Source organism: Mus caroli, unplaced genomic scaffold, assembly GCF_978045245.1.
Source record: "Mus caroli unplaced genomic scaffold, Mus_caroli_1 scaffold_4, whole genome shotgun sequence".
NCBI classification, from domain to species: Eukaryota; Metazoa; Chordata; class Mammalia; order Rodentia; family Muridae; genus Mus; species Mus caroli.
The window spans coordinates 302,694-320,980 of NW_028227259.1; the positions used below are offsets into that span (position 1 = coordinate 302,694).

At 41.7% G+C, this 18,287-nt stretch overlaps 1 pseudogene; it reads left to right on the plus strand.

Moving 5' to 3' along the window:
* Positions 1-3,365: 3,365 nt before the first annotated feature.
* Positions 3,366-16,415, plus strand: LOC147004879 (general transcription factor 3C polypeptide 3-like; annotated as a pseudogene).
* Positions 16,416-18,287: the final 1,872 nt, after the last annotated feature.

Sequence of the window (18,287 nt, forward strand, 5' to 3'; positions counted from 1 at the left end):
CAACTGGATATCTCTTGGGTCTTTTTTTCCTGAGGGCCTGTTCTAGTTTTATTCTGGGCTTAAAGTTCGCTGACCCTCTGCACACACTACCTTGTCTCTCTGCAGTGCCTAGGGAAGAGGGAGCGTCGTGGATACTTCCCCCTACTGTGTTTCTCTCTGTTCTTGAAAAACTGAGTGGGGAACCTGTATCTGTTATCAAAGAATTCCTTAGCATTTCCTGCCCTGCCTTGGCGACAGGTCAGCCCCTCCTTGGTTCCCCCAGAGCTGAGCTCAGGCTCCTTAGGGTCAGCCTCAGCATGTGGCTGGGACAGGAATCCAGGCTCTACAATTCTGTTCCTATTCTGCCTTACTTACAACGTGACTTACACCATGGACCAGATGGGCTGTTTTCCTATCTTTTGTGTGAAAAACACCCAGAACCCCATTTGCCTTTCTTCCCCTAGACGAAGCCTGATTTATGACCCAGAATGAATTCTCAAGATGACATCAGTCCATCCAGGAGAGGGATACAGGTGTTCACTAGCTGTCTAAGGATGCACACTACTGAGCCCTATGCAAATCACTTCTGCTCATCCAGCCTTGGTTTTCCCGGAAGTAAAAGGGCAGTGATCTAATCTGCTACACACATGCGGAAAAACAAAGTTCTTAAAGCTGATGTTTTTCTCCTCCTAACTGCATCATTTTGACTGTAGCGTTAAGGACAGCATCTCCCCTGCCGAACACACACAGTCCACTGCAGAGACAGGTTGGATGCAGTTTCTGCAGTAAAGGAAGGCTTTGGGTCTTATGGCAAGAGACTAGGCCCAACATACTATGTAAAGGACAGACAGACAGCAATCAGACCTCCACGAAGGTCAGGGTCCTCTCAACCAAGAGCCTGAAGGCTACAGGAAGATCCCTGAGCTTGTTGGGGGCAGGGGAGGAGTGGTGCCGGTGGGGATGGATGGGTCTGGACAGACTGGAAACATCTTGCCTGGAGAGTAGTTTCTCTGCTTTGAGACATCTGCTTTGAGTCATCACAAATGCTGCTTGGAAGGGGGTCTCTTTAAAAACAAACTGGAAGTCCTCTGTCCCCAAGCTGCAGGCTGAGAGCGCTCCGCTCCTTGGTCTGTCAAAGAATTCCAGCCCTGCAGACTTCCTGTGAAGCTAGTCAGGACAGAACATCTTTCCTCCGGATCCTCTTCTCTGTCAGCTGTGGCTACTGCAGTAAATCTTCAGAGAAGGCTCCTTCGGCAAGCTCTCTTCTGAACTCTGCCCTGCAGACCTTCGCAGGCACTTCTGCATTCTGCCCCATGATAATTTTCACCCCTCTGAGAATGCTGTTTTCCTCACACTCAGGCAGGCCTCTCACTTTCCTTAACGAACTCTTTCTCTGGCCCCACTCCAAAGGGTGTGCTCCAGCAATCAAACACTTCCCCTTTTGTCTTATCACAACTCCAACAGGCCAGATAAGGGCAGGCAGAGGGGAAGGGACCAGCAGAGCAGGAGCAAGGAAGAGGTCTTCTAGCTAGGTTCAGCTGCTGTGCAGGCAGGTAAAAGGAACGCAAGGAAGAAGCTGAAGCAACCTTCCCACCAGCATCTAGGACCCCTTAAATGCAGGGGCACAGATCACATGACCTCTCTCCATCCCTCGCAGCACCTCCACGGGAGGATTCAGAACACTTAACCTGCGTGGAAATCACTTTTGGTTGCTTTGAAAACAGTGGGATAGACTAAATCAGACACAAGATCCAGTATGGCACAGACAGCAGGGGATTAAATAGTTAATTTTTAGCAAACCCAAATAGAATTTCCATCATGTGCAGGCAGTCAGCTGCTATTGTGGGTCACCAAGACACAACGCATTATTACTAGAGTTTGTGGAAAACTTTAGGCAGCTCTAATAGAGTCAATGGCATTTCCTTCCTCTACTGAAACATGACTTCACTAAATCCCCGTTGAAAGTTTTTTTCCCCCTTTCTAAACATTTCTCTCCATCTGCATAGTAAGTCAATAGAAGAAGTTAAAAGTTAAAATGCCTAGTGAAATTTTATCAGGCATGAAATGGCATTCAAACCAGAGTTGCTACCCTGTCTTAGACGGGTGAAAATTGACCCAAACTTGGGGGCAGAAGGCGGGGGGTGGGGTATAACAGATTTCAGCTCTTGCAGCCACTGAGGGGAAAAATCATTCCAATGAGGCATTCCATGAAACCCAGGCTCTGTGAACAGTTGGAATTCTTGTACAAGGTACATCACTTCCAGGAACCTCTGAATTCTAGGAGGCCACCATTCTGGTCTCTTGGTGCCCTGACATGTTGCACTACACAGCCTTCATTTGTGTAGTGTGTCCCTATCGCATGAGACAACCCTGCAGTGAGCAACCCTGAGAAGCTGTGTTACCTGCGGGTAACAGAGGGAGAATGCAAGAGACTCTGTTCATTATCTTAGAAAAGGGCTTTGGATGTTGCATGTAGGCCTAGAAAGGCCTTTTAAAATGGTTTTGGGTTTTAAGTGTTTTGAGACAATTTTGCTACATAGCTCAGGTTTACCTCCAACTCAAGATCCTTCTGCCACACCTTCCTGAACTGATTACCAGCATGCATCACTGTTCTGGGGCTCCAGAAATACTGAAACGAAAGAATGCAAACACGGGGAAAAGCATCCTTCTTTGCATAGGTTTAATAAATTACTAAGGGTGCCATCCTTGGGCCGCTGACATCTTGTCTTCGTAGGAACCAAACTAGAAAGAAAACCACTCAATGTCTGTGGATATTTCCCAACCTTAATGATGTAAAATATTGTACTTCTTTATAAACAGGCTGTTGACCCTACTTTTACTCAATGGACTACTAGAATCAAGAATTATTATATCAGAGAGCACAGACAGATCAGACACTCTGGCTGCACAGCATATTCAGAACTTCCAAGGGATTTATTAATCAGAGCAGGGCATTTTAGGCCTTAGCCTGGCTCACAGAACCAAAAGTAGTCACCCAGCTTGTGGAGCAGGACTTTGTTATACAAGTAGTCACCCCTGTTCATGTCTTTGTTCTCTTGCCCTTCGTTACCCATAGTAATCTGTGGACAGAAAGTATTGAATGGAAAATTCCCAAAATAATTCATACATTTGTTCTATTTTATTTGTAGTAGTTGTGGCTGATTGTTAGTGCCTAATTTGTAAATTAAGTTTTATCATAGGTATTATATAGAGGTCACGCATAATCTATCCAGTCCATGGCTGCATAAGCCATGGGTTCAGGCTTGTGCATAGAACCCCAGAGTAGGCAGTTGAGATTTACAGATACACTTAATGTTAATCAGCCTGTCCACCAGACCCAAACCAAGAAACAAGCAGATCATTCTGGCACTGGGAAATTTAGAAACATGAGGAAGGGGAGCCCTTTGGATGGAGTCATTGTTAAAACTGTGAAGCCACACAGTAAGGACAGGAGCCAAGATGGATAAGCTGTAACAGCAAAGAATATGCAATAGTTAGAGTCATCCCTCTTGGGAAAAGACTGTCGCTGCTCTCAAATCTTTTTTTTTAATTTATTTATTTTTTCATCATGTGTACATTTGTTTGTCTTTGTGTGGCTGTACACATGTGAGTGTAGGTGCATGTAGAGGGGTCAGAGATTTTCATATTCCCTGGAGATTCAGTTAAAGATGGTTATGAGCCTTGTGACATGGATTCTGGGAATTTATCTTAGATCTTCTAGAAGTTCACTACATGCTCTTATCCTGTGAGGCATCTCTCCAGCCGCACATGTGTATAACACACACACACACACACACACACACACACACACGAGTCACTTAAAAATTCAATGGAAAACTTCTGATCATCCCTCTCAGCACCCCAAATCCACTTGTCTTCTGTGGTGGCTTCATTTTTTTTTATCCTCAGATCATTGTTTTACTGATGGACTGACGAAGGTTCAGTTAATTTGTTCTCATCGTTAAATTTGGTACGTTTTGTGGCTTTTAAGGGTAATATCAGTTGAAGAATAAACTCCCCTTTGGTCTGATAGATTGATTTACAAACTTCTATCTTGCATCTGCCTTTCAACACCACCATCATATCTGGCATTTCATGCATTATAAAGTGTCACGTGGGTTTTAAATGCCCCCATTCCTAGATGGGAGACACAAATAGAATAATTAATCACTCTGAAGAGTGTAGAAACATAAAGTAGGTTATCCAGAAATGTAGACTCTTGAGCAAGTGCACTGTGGATGTCAGTCACAGCGATGTCATCAGAACTTCCATAATGAATTGGGGAGTAGTACAATTCCAACATTAACAGGGAAAAAACAAAATTGTAGAAGTTGCCAATATGGTCAAAAAGTATGAAGTGTGTGTATTTTTTCATTAATTGAAGGGACATTTATTGGGTGCTTAATATTGATAACCTGAGTGACTGACATGCGTATCATGTGTGTGGAGTCCAAAGGTTGACATTGAGTGCTTGCGCCCATTGTACTCTGCCTGTGTTTGTTTTTGTTTTGCATTTGTTTGTTTGTTTGTTTGTTTTGCTGGCTTTTGGAGCGGTGTGGGGTATGTTCTTTGCTGGAAACAGAGTCTCTCAATGACTCTGGAGTTCTCCAGATCAGTTTAACTATCTGGCCAGTGAGGTCCAGGGCTCTCCTGTCTTCACCTCCCCAGCTCTAGGATGTAGATATGGGCCACGATGCCTGAGTTTTTACATGGGTGATGGAGATCTGAATCCAGGTTCTTCTGCTCCTGTGCCAACCATTTTACTGGCTGGATAGTGTGTGTGTGTGTGTGTGTGTGTGTGTGTGTGTGTGTGTGTATGTGGTGTGCATGCATGCATGCGTGCATGCACCCTAATGCAGGTGACCAAATAGGCCACAGACATTGAATGTCCTGGATTTGGAGTCATCTGCAGTTGTGAGCCACAGGGCAAGCATGGGTGCTGGGATCCAAACGCAGGTCTTCCTAAAGACTTTTAACCTAAGACTGAGTGCTCTTAACCAATGGATTCTTACCGGCTCCCTGAGAGCTTATATCCAAAGGAGATGTATACAGCTTTCTTGGCAAATGCAAACCCCATATTACACATTTAACTCTTTCATGCTTAGCACATAGAGACACTACACCTTCCCTCCCCTATACTTGCTCAACTGGTTATTTCCAGTTATTTTAACTATCTATCACAAAACTGAGAACTCTGAGTTACTGAAGAGGCAAGCATTGTCACCAGCTCATTGGAGACACCTTTGGGTCCCAAACAGGCTCATGTTCTCTTAGATTTTTCTCATTCCCAACAAGCTTGGTGTTCTCATTTCTAACACTGCTGATCAATAATCTCATTATCTCACTAAGAAACAAAAGGTGTTCCAACAGCAAGGGAGGTGTTGAAAGGGAAACATGGAACAATTAGACCCTTTAGTCCAGGCACAAACACTACAGTCCCTGAGTCACTAGGTGAGACTACGTTATGTCCAGCACATTCTATTAGGACATGCACAATTCAGTGGAGAAAAGCATTTCCTCTAAACATTGATATTTTATGGCCTTCTTCCAATAATATTGGTAACTACGAGATATTCTTATGGAAAGACACTCATCGCATACCACTAAATCCCTCATCAAATTTTATGATTCTATGGTTTTGAAAGAAAAGTATGGATTAGGGGGGTGAATTAGGATGAACTAGGAGATGGCTCAGTGGATAAGAGCATTTGCTGTACAAGTGTGGGCCCTGAGACCAGATCTCCATCACCTCATTAAGAGCCTCTCACAACAGCACTTTCCTGTCACCTGCTAAGGAGCAGAAACAGGAGAATCCCAGGGACTTGCTGGCCAGAAAGTCTAATCAGAACAGTGAGCGTCTGGTTCAGTAAGAGTCCCTGTCTCAAAAACTAAGGTGGAGCATGACCAAGGAAGATGCCCACCATCTAGCTCTGACCTCTAGTCACATACACACAGGTTCAGACACCAGTACACGAACAGGCATATGCCGCACATTTTGCACACAAAAAAGAAAAGCATAAATTGGGTGATAATAATAGAAATGTTATTCTATTATTGAATGATAATAATAGAGTGATGAATAAATAATTCATTTTTTTTTCAGCAGTTGAAACTTTTTTTTGTTCTAAAAACAATACTTTTGGGAACAGAGGAGAGAGCCTTTTCATTCAAAAACAGAAGATGGGGGTCTGTTTTCAGCACAAATTACCCTGAGTTGTGATATAAACATTCATATGACCTTTCTTTCTTCATCTAATTCAAGAGTGTTGGTGGGAGTGACTGTAATTTTCAGGAAGCTCCAAAGACTTAAACATAGCTTGTTGCCACTTAAAATGCCACCTGCACACCCCGCTTATAAAGCCACTGAAGGGAGGAGACAGACTCTCAGGAATCAAGAAACAATGTGAAAGCAAGGTCACTTGACAGTCTCAAAAGCAGAGCTGTTCTGTAATTCCACCTACCTGTCCCCATGGTGCTGAAAACCCATGAATGTAACCTCAGAGAGAAGGCCACTTCATGGACATGGAATGATACGAGTCATGGGTCCCTTTGCAAGACAATATGAAAAGAAGGACTTATAAGACTCTTTAGACTCCTTCAGGTTTGGTAGCAACTAGTGCACATTACTGTAGAAAGTGAATGGATGCTTTGAGGATATATAAGAGTATTCAAAGTGTAAAAAAAAAAAACCTCTCCAATATTTCCACATTTACTTATTAAAACATGCTATCAAAATTGAAGAGGAGTTGAAGTCTTCCACTGTCTGACTCCCAGCATTACTATAAAGTTACAGTAATGAACTCAATGTGGAATGTACGTAGACACAAGCACAGAAGACTGAGAAGTAGACCCATCGTCAAGGGAGAAAATGTCATTACACATGGTACTGGTGGATGACAGAAATGGGTCGGGGTTAAAGTACTTGCCAGGCAAGCATGACAACCTGAGTTCAACTCCCTGGGCCAATAGGGGAAGAAAACTTAAAAAATATGTCCTCTGATCTCCATATGCATACTGTGGTACATTTACATGTATGTACACATGTGTAAACACATACACACACACATACCACCACCACTACCATTATCATAAAGTAAATAAATTTAGTGACACATGGAAAGTGAGATTCTGTATGCAAAAGAACCAGTCTTTTGAGCACCCAATATACAATTACCGAATCTTAATTGAGAAATCCTCTTTCTTTATAGAAAGAGCTGCCTGTAGGAGTAGAAAGACTTCAATCTATATCTGCCAATATTTTAACATTACAGATGAGAAGCCTGGGTTCAATAGAAGTAACTGGACTCCTGACACTCACTGCATCAGTTAGACATCCAACTTATAGTTTGCACAGATCTTTTTCCCAGGGCACCTGCTTCCAAGGGAAATATCTCTAGCTACTGAGAACAAGGGAGGACCTAGACATCACAGACTCTTGCTTCTGGCTCTGTAGCCATTTCAGCACTTTTCAAGCTACTAATTGCCAATAGCTCTAAGGAGTTGGGGATGGGACTTTGTGCCCATCTCCACTCTCCATGATGGAATTTTGCCTGGCTTGAGCTTCCTCAAGTCTTATACATGCTATCACAAGTGCTATGATTTCATATGCTCAACTGCCCTGCTATATAAAGGTTGTCAGAGGTAGTAATCTATGAATATAATCTGAAGTCATTAAGAAATGGTTTGGTAGATGTCCATTTAGCTGAGTAATAGTAGATTCTCCTCTAGGGCCTATAACCTGTTTAGCCACAAGTTCTTGGTCCCCCAAACTCAAAGAATGAGTTTCAACTTGTAGAGTAGGCCTTGAATCCAATCAGAAAAGAATTGGTTGTTCCAATGATATTCTTACCCATCACTGCACCAGTGGGCACAGCTCTCCAGGCTGATCATTGTTGTTCACAGCTGGGTAAGACTAGTGATTCTTTTTAGCCTCCGATGGCATGCATAGCACCTTCCAGCACTATAGAATCTAGTCAGTCTGAATGAAGCCTTCAGCTTGATTCCTCTGTTTTATGCCTCAAGTGTAGCATCTTTAGCAACAGTGTTTTACCATAAAGTCCTGGAGGATAACCAAGAGCAATGGCAATAGCCTGTAATGTTGGGGGAGTCAGTGGAACCTTAATGAGTGATTATATTTTAATTTTAGAATAACAACACATCACATTTTTAGTTTCATGAAATATTTGGAACATACAACAGCAAATTTTTTGTGAACCCAATAAGTGCACAAAATATGTAGAGTTCTTGTCTATGACAGTCAACCTCCGGCAAGTAATCAATGAATGAAATGATCACCACTGCCATACATCAACATTAAATTCTTGGCCATTTGTCTACTGACATCATTGCTCCTCACCGAGAATCTGAGTAGCTATGATTAAAGCCTCTGATGGTGTCAATAGCATGGTAATGATCAGGAGAAATTTAATCACTCTAAACAGCTGCAGAGAACCACGCTTTCCAGAAAGACAATGCACAGTTCCATGTCAGAGGACAGAAGTTCACATCCCTCTCCTAACAGCTATGTGGCTCGATTCCCTTCCTCTGCATTCTTATTCTACCTCCATAAAATAAGGGAATATTAAGTTTGAAAAGGTTAAATGCAGTAAGGAAGAAAACTCTGATCACTCCCTGGAATGTAGTTCTACAGATCACAAATGGTTTGCGATGGATAAGCTATAATTCCCAATACACATTGCTTAAACACATGACCAAAGGCAGACTGAGGAGAGTCTTGAATGCCAAAATGAGGGGACCATTGCTATCTACAATTTAAAGCTACATCAGGCGACCTCCTCCCACATTCTCACTAATTCATTAGAAACTGTATGCAGCCGGGCGTGGTGGCGCACGCCTTTAATCCCAGCACTTGGGAGGCAGAGGCAGGTGGATTTCTGAGTTCGAGGCCAGCCTGGTCTACAAAGTGAGTGCCAGGACAGCCAGGGCTACACAGAGAAACCCTGTCTCGAAAAACCAAAAAAAAAAAAAAAAAAAAAAGAAACTGTATGCATATCATTCCCTATAAGTTCAAGCATGTATGCCAAATGGCCTCCTTTCTAAAAACTTCTTCAGACCAACCTTGACAAAGTGGACAATGAAGAGTAAAGCCCTCTCCACGATCCAGATTTGTGGAATATGAGAAATGGAAAAGCACCAGAAGTGACCAGATCAAAATCCAGGAGCCAGCATGAACCCTGATCTGAAACCACCGACCCTTCCAAGAATCTATACAATGGACATAAAAGCAGGCAGACATGTAGATTCAACGGGTCAACCATGGTTCCTTCTTGGAGGAACTACCCCATATCTCTTTCTTCTTTAGAACTTTCCTGAAGTTCTAAAGAACACACAGACCCTTACAGGGTGCTCTCTCTCACACCCCTAGTATTCAGAAGCTTATAACATAAAATAAGATGAAACACTAGTCGTTCAGAACGCTGCTTAGAAAACGTTTTGCTTTTGTTTCTAACCAGAACACATTAGACAGTTGACACATGGGACTCAGTCCTTACTCCACCTTACCCTTAACTGTGCAGGCTGCAAGGGTCACCAGTCCCCAGCTCACACCGTTGCAACTTGCAGATGTGTGTTATCTGCTCCTGCTGTTTGGTGAGGTTCACATGCTTCTAATCTTTTTACAACCAGTTCTGCCTGTTATCTGGGTTCCTTGTCGTCCTTGTCTATTGTACACGAGGAACAATTTCATTCCTCTTCCCTGGTTGCTAGAAAAGCAATATTCAACAGTAGCCTATAATCTTCTGGCAGAGAAGGTTTTTAATTGGACCTTTCATTTTGTGGTGGAGTGTGTGTGTGTGTGTGTGTGTGTGTGTGTGTGTGTGTGTGCAAGTCAGAGAACTACTTGAAGAAGCTGATTTTTCTTCTTTCATGTTGCTAGGATTGGAAACAATTCCCCTATTCCCTGAGGCCTCTTGCCATCCCCTAAAGCTTTTCCTTAAATAAAGATATGGTCCTACAAATGCTGGTCAAATGCTCAAACACTAAACTATATCTTCATCCTCTCTTCTTTCCTGCTTGTTTATAAATGAGGTCCTGCAAGTTTCTCAGGCTGACCTTAAACTCATTCTGTGGTCCAGGCAGGCCTTAAATTTACAACCCTCCTGCCTTAGTTCCTGAGTAACTGAGATGACAGGCTGTGACACCAGATCCAAATTAAAGCTGTATTCTTATCCCATGACCTGAGCTGAATACCAATAAGGGCCCAGACCACCCTTCTGGCAGTAACAGAATGCCTAAAGAGGATGATACTAATGCCTTCAGAATTACTGTTTTAATTGTAAGTCCTAGGCTTATTTTGTTTTGTGCTTTGTTGTGTAACCTTTACTCTTATAATCTTTCCACCCTTACTATTCTGGTCCTGCTCTGTGTAGCATTAGAGTACCTGATGTCACCAAACCCATATCTAGTCACAGGAGACTGTAGGGAACTGGACAAAAGCAATGGACTTTGAGTTACCTGAAGTAAGTGTACATCCAGTATTTGCTATTAACTGGCTGTTACCTTGACACGTCAATCAACTGCTCTAGACTTGAGTTCTCTGAGAAGCATCTAGAAACCATGCAGGCCCCGTGACCTTATGCAGTTAATACCTCCACTTCAGTAACATCCACTCTCATAGCGATGGCGTCCTGAATGCTTCTGCCTATCGAAGGGTGAACAGGGGGGCCTTGACTTTATTACAATTTTTTTGACAGTTGACTACTCAAATTCTTTCTTACTGGCTCTGTGTAACTTAGCTTAAAAACAGCAGAAAGGATTTCTGTCATCTCTGAATTGTAGAAACAGAGTCACTAACCTAACTCTAATTAGAACTATTTTCTATGTACTTAAAATATTATATATGTAAAATTTCCCTAGGTCATACAAATGTAACATATGGTATAAGATGTAAATAATATAGTTTTTAAATACCTTATGAAATTATCTAGTGGAGCCAGGAATAGCAAAAAATGACATTAATCCCAGCACTCAAGAGGGTCAAGGCAGGAGGATCTCTGCGAGTTTGAGGCCATTCTAGTCCACACAAGGGTTCCAGAACAACCAGAACTACACAGAAAGACCATGTTTCAATTAATAATAATAATAATAAACAAGAACTATAACAAAATTAATCCAGAATGATTTTGTTTTCTTAAAAAGCAAAGACAAAGGATGACAGGGGGTATTAACTATAAGCCAAATTCTCTTCAGAGAAACCTCCTGATTTTTATATATGTGTTTGTTTACATGTGTGCACATATACACACAGTATATACATTATATTATCATATATACACTACACACACACCAAAAAAATCCTGGAGTATTATGTTCATGGAAACACAAAAATACTTTCCAGATGAGATTTTGAAGAATCCCTCAATCATCCCTTTATCCACTGAGCCTGGGTCTCTTCCTCATTGTCATTTAGAAAAGAGCTGGTTCCCTATAGCAAGAGAGCTCAGGGTTTCCAGGAAACTCTCTGAGGGTCCTGGCAGGAGCTGTAAAATAGGAGTAACCTACAACCTGGGTCTTAATCCTTCCATTATCAGATGTCTACAGCCAGGGTGAGAGCCAGCTTACCACTATGAGCAGAAAGTTTTTATAATTGTTAGTGGCCACGAGCCACGCCCAGATATGGACCAACAGTCTCCTTTCCTACCCCCACCACCATGCCAGTGCGTGTAGAAGGGAGGAGGCTGGGCTGCCTTTGAGTAGGAACTAGTTCCATCTAGGACAGAGGTTCTCAGCCTTCCTAATACTTTGACCCTTTAATATCCCCAACCACCTCATTGCTACTTCATATTTGTAATTTTGCTACTGTTAGGAATCCCATCCACCTCCAACACCAGCCTGCTGCAGTTCATTTCCTTATCATGGTGAGACCAGTCCTACCCACTCACAATCACACTTGGGAAACAGGAAGCGTCTTCGGCATTCTCTCTCCAATATTCTCCACGGTCTTCATCACTTCACTCTATACTCTTCTTCCCACTCTGCTGTTAGAACTACATCTGCACTCAGCCTTTCACTTGATCTACACAGAAAGTGCTACTCCAAGCCCAGTCTTCTGAGTTCAAGGCCAGCCTGGTCTACAAAGTGAGTTCCAGGGCAGCCAGGGCTATAAAGAGAAACCCTGTCTCGAAAAACCAAAAAAAAAAAAAAAAAAAAAAGCATGGGCCACCATCCACAGCTTTTTTTTTTAATTAGGTATTTTCTTCATTTACATTTCCAGTGCTATCCCAAAAGTCCCCCATACCGCCCCCCCACTCCCCTACCCACCCACTCCCACTTCTTGGCCCTGGCATTCCCCTGTACTGAGGCATATAAAGTTTGCAAGACCAATGGGCCTCTCTTTCCGATGATGGCCAACTAGGCCATCTTCTGCTACATATGCAGCTAGAGTCAAGAGCTCCGGGGTATTGGTTAGTTCATATTGTTCCACCTATAGGGTTGCAGACCCCTTTAGCTCCTTGGGTACTTTCTCTAGCTCCTCCATTGGAGGCCCTGTGATCCATCCAATAGCTGACTGTGAGCATCCACTTCTGTGTTTGCTAGGCCCTGGCATAGCCTCACAAGAGACTATGAGTCCTTTCAGCAAAAAAGAGTGGGTCCTTTCAGCAAAATCTTGCTGGTGTATTCAATGGTATCACATCCACAGCCTTTTAAAGATACCATGTCAGTATACAGAGCTTTTATTTACTATAAAGAGCCTGCCACTAGTTAAATTTCACACACACACACACACACACACACACACACACATACACCCACACAAAACCCATATGCTAGGTAATATATTGCATTACTAGGTTGTCCTGATAATTAGTAATGATTTGCTAATTTTCTTATTTAGAAGAGCTGAGATGCAGAGTCTTCCCACATGGTCATCAATGTATAAACAGATAAGGAAAATGTGATTATATTGACAGTTGGTCATTATTCAGCCACAAAAACAAAGCAAAACAAAACAAAATGGCCTCATTTATAACAAAATAGAGGTCACTGGGGGGCATTGTTTAAACCAGGAACAGAGAGTCAAATACCATGGCATTTTCTGATATGTAGAACAACAATAAAAACAACAAAAGGATTTCATAGTAAAAGAAGCTAGAATAGTCATAAGTAGAGGCTAGGAAGGGAGAAGAGAGGAGACCTAGAGGGAGGTAAATACGGAGTGGCAAACACAGTTGGATGGAAGGAAGGAATCACAAAACTCTACTGTGAAGGCTCATAATGGCCGACTATATACGTATGAAGTTCTTATAAAGAGTCAGATGGGTGTGATTGAAAGGCTACCAACCCAGAAACAAGGAAATCCATTACCTTGATCTTATTATATTGCACCAGTGTATACAAGTATGAACACATCACATTATGCCCCATTCTTGCCTACAGTTATTAAGCAGAAAACAACTTAATGACTTTAAAGAAACCATTGCTAATTCCTAATGCATAGATAAATGGTTACAAGAGCACAACTCCAGTTAAGTGGCCATAGGTCTCTCTCAACCAGAAGTAGGTACACAATGAAACACTGCTGAGTTGGATGGAACACGAAACCCAGATTCACGTGATGACATCACAAACTGTCTTCCTGTGAACTCCTCCTTCCTTGTAAATACAATAGTTCAAAAGCAGCAAATGAAAAATGGAAGAAGAGGGGGAGAGCTTCATCAGTGTCATTCCATCACTCTCTGAAGATTCCTCTTCTATACTAAAAGGCCTAAGAGATTTAACCAAACTCCATGTCTCCTCTGTTCTAGAAGAACACAGGAAAAAACTGTTCTATACGTTGTCTGGATTGGAAAGTCAAGTTCTATGGTTACCTATTTGTTTGCAGCTTGTACTTGAGTCAGAACTCCAAAACCCATTGTCTAAGAACACCAGAACTCCTCTCAGTACATGCCTGGTTCACTTAGCTGAGTATTTAGGGACATTTCTATGCCAACAACTATCAGGTCATGGCTGGCATTCAGACCAGAATAGGAAGGGAGTAAGCAACTGGACACTGTCTTCAGTTTCCTGATATACAATTCATTACATAGTTTATTCAACTGAAGTATATAGTCCAATAGGTTTTAGTATGTTCACAGATAGATGCAAGTACACAGCGCAGCCACTATGGAGAATCTACTAAAACTAAGAATAGATCTACAGTATGACGCAGCTATAACACTCCTTGGCAGATGCCCAAAGGACTCAACTTCCTAGCCCATCCACACTTACTCAGCCATGATTATTGCCGCTCTAGTCACAATAGCTAGAAAATGGAAACAACCAAAATGTCTTTCAACTGATTACTAGATTATGAAAGCATGCTACACACACATGCACAATGAAATTCATTCAACTGTAAAGAAAAATAAAATCATGAAATTTTCAGGTGAACAATGGAACTAGAAAATGTTATATAAGGTCACCCAGATTCAGATAAATACCACATCTCTCTTATTTGTGGACTCTGGCTCTAGCTTCTTAGAAATAGTACATAATGCAGAAGAACCACATAACCCAAAAATGTAACAAGGAATTATAGGACGGAAGGGGAGAAGCATCTCTAGAATGGGGATAGTAGGACACAGGTGCTATGAAGGGGAACATGAGAAAATGAGGGGTGTTATTTAAGTGAGAATGGGGATGGAAGGGCAAAGAGAGAGGGAAAAGGGAGAGGTAAGTAACACTATGGATGTCTGAATAGGCCATAGGGAGACATAGTACTTATATCTACATAAATGCAATGGATTTGAGATGGAATGAGTAGAGGGAGGGAGATATGATGTAAATATAGTATGAAATTCTCAAAAAAATTAAAAACTGTGTATCTATATAATGAGGTGGGTGGTATCCTTGGAGGGAAGAGAAGAATGCACCAAGAAAGTCAAAAGACTCCCATGTTCTAAACCAGGTAGGTGGGCTAATGGATTTTACATCATCCTTTAGAGGTGACCATACAGGGAGTATTCCTGGTGGTGAGTTGGAAGAAGTGGGAGAAGATGTTGCTGCTTCCCCCTGCTTCGGCTCAGCAGACATGTTGGAGTGCAGTTAGAACTTTTCAGACGACCTGGAAAGGAAAATCTCCTTTGAAGAGTTCAAAAGACAATGATAGGAGAGAAATACCAAAGAAAAGAAAATTCTTGGGGAAAAAGGAAAACCGTTACTCAAAGAAAAAGTAATGATTCTAAAGTCCCATACCAACAGGAAGTGACTCCTCTAACTCCCAGGACAAAGATGCCAATAAAGGAGAAACATCAGAGAAGTAAGTCAGTTCACAAAATCTTTGTTTCCATGCTTGGAAAGACAAGAAGAAGAAGAAGAAGAAGAAGAAGAAGAAGAAGAAGAAGAAGAAGAAGAAGAAGAAGAAGAAGAAGAAGAAGAAGAAGAAGAAGAAGAAGAAGAAGAAGAAGAAGAAGAAGAAGAAGAAGAAGACGAGGAGGAGGAGGAGGAGGAGGAGGAAAAGGAGGAGAGGGAGGAGGACAAGGAGGATGAAGAGGGAGAGGAAGAGGAGAAGTGGAATGGGAAGAGGAAGAGGGGAAGAGGAAGAGGAAGTGGTAGAAGAGGAAGGAGAAGAGGAGGACAAGGATGGGGACAAGGAGGACGAGGAGGAAACACTTGAGCAAACCACTGAAGGTGACATATTTGTGTCAGAAATGGTTCTCAACCCTAAAACAAACAATCAAAAATGATGAAAGAGAAGATTCTCTAAGATGAACCCCTGAGTGTCCTGAAAGGTCTCAAGGGTGAAGCCAATAGTCGCTTTGCTGCAGGAGAACAAAAAGAGGCAATATTGATGTGCATGCAAATCATAAAACAAGCTCCTTTGGCTTCTGAGCCATTCTCTACACTTGCTTCCATGGAGTATGAGGACCAAAGTGGCATAGAGATATCATTGTAGTATTAGTTGATTGCTGCGCACTTCAATTCCAGTGACACAGAAGAATGGATTCGGTTGGCTGAAATGTCTCTGGAACAAGATGATATTAAGCAGGCTATTTTCTCTTATACAAACGCTCTTAAATACTAGCCTACTAACATCAGTTACCTGTGGAAGGGGTCAAACATTTATGAGCAGATGGATGATCATAAAATGGCCATCGATGGTTATAAGTATATTTTAAATCTTTGCCTCCATCTGATGGAGAACATTTTATGCAGTTGGTTACAGATATAGTCATGAGTGTAAAGCCATGATATGAAGCCCATGATAGTACTTCAACTATAAACATAATTGAAGAAAATTTCTCAAAGCACCAAGGTTTAGTCTCTATGGAAGACATTAACATAGCAACTGAGTTATATATTTCCAACAGGCAAAAATTTGTTGCTAATTACAGATTATTTTTTCTGAAATTATCCTAGAAAAGGAAACATTAGAAGAAGCTACCTCAGAAGAAAATAAAGGTTGTAGTTTCCTCCAGAAGAAGAGGAGGAGGGGGTAGGGAAGAAAGGAAAGAGAACCTACAAGTGTCTCTTTAAAATGACCAGCTGTGCAGGTGCACAAGAATAAGAGAAACAGGAAAAGAAACTGTACCAACTAACAATGTCTTATTACTATATAATTTTATTGCTTATTTTTATGGCTTTTTATTGTTACTTGGCATCTGTTGAAAGGTCTACATATTAGGAAAGCCGGGGAATACTTGGCAGTAATGCTGAACACAAGTGATGCCTACAGTTCCCAGGTAGTGAGTCTTTTCAATCTTGTATTGGGAAGTTAAGGTAAAAATATTCGTTGATGTGGTTTTCATCCCTAGAGATTCTTTGACAGTCGTGTCTTCTCTTTTCCCATGTATTTTATTAAGTGACAGATATGTTTTTAGATAAAGCATCAAGAAAAAAATTTCTCACTGTAAAGAAAAAAAATCCATTCTTGAATTTGGAGAAAAAAATTTCTCACTGTAAAGGAAAAAAATCCATTCTTGAATTTGGAGATTCAAAAAGCATTGGGATTAAAGAAGAGGAAAATCTTTGGAAGAAAAAAATCAGAGGCTTAAGAGTTGAAGTTCCCAGCAAGTTTGTGGCTTGGTGGGAAGGGTACTGGTGGGAGAATGTGTTTTTCCACTGTAGGAGACTGGGAACGGTCCTGGAGATGGGACTTCTGACTCGAGTCAGAAGAAGGATGTAGACGTGACTAAACTCATAACTGATCCTAACACCAGGGCTTTTAGCTGTCCTGGACTGAGCTACGTGAAAGATGAAGGCCTGCAGAAGCCTGTCTTCCACACACACAAGCACACTCACTCATATACACACACTATCACACGCATACACAAACATACACACACCCAAACTCACTAACACATATCAATATGCTCTCATGAATGCACACACACAGCAGCACACACTGACACTTCAACATGCTCACTGTCACTCACATACTGACACACACTTGCACTCAGTCCCAACACCCAGTCACATGTCACCATTCTCACACTCACACACACACTAACAGGCCCCCCCACACACAGACCCCACACATACACAGACCCCACACACTATCATTAAAACCCTTCCAACAGACACACACATACACTCTCACACATACAACCCCTCACACACACTCAGATGTGCTATGCATTCAGGATATTCACAAGACACCTGTACACACACTCAACAAAACACACTTACACAGGCACACTCATATACATTTTCACTTATACAGTCTCACATAGGTACAGAAACTTATATAGGACACACACGAGTATGCATGCTATTCCCAAATCTATACTTTTAAACACTTCCACTTCTTCTTCCACTTGTCCTCTCTCCCCCTCCTCTCTCTCCCTCTCTCCTTCAACTCTTTGCTTAAGCATCAGAGTAAGTCTTCCTGGCCATCTTTGACAATTAACCTAAGCTTTCCTTGTGCTCACCCTCCTTGTCCCTCCCCATGTTTCTGAAACACTTTCCTGATACTATAATCACGTCTTGATTCTCTGCATTCAGAGAGCCATGGTTTTCTTGGCTCTGCTTTTGTGATTTTAGTGTTTTCTTCACTACCATATGTCTAGGATTAGAACAGTAACTGGACTAAAAAATTATTGATTGAATATAAAAATAAATGAATGAATGAATGAATCTCAATGCCTCTTTCTTGACAGCTGTGTAAGCCTCCATGGAAACCAGTCATTCCCTTACAGAAAGAGTGAAGAAGAGAACACTGAAGGTATCAAGGAAAACAGTGTCTCTTATCTTTACTCTGATTTGAGTCAGAACTAGTCTGTACAAGTTGGCAGAAAGAAGACTAGAGAAATTAGGTCTAACAACATTTATTTAAAAAAAAATACACCTGATATATACCTAAGTTTGGGGGC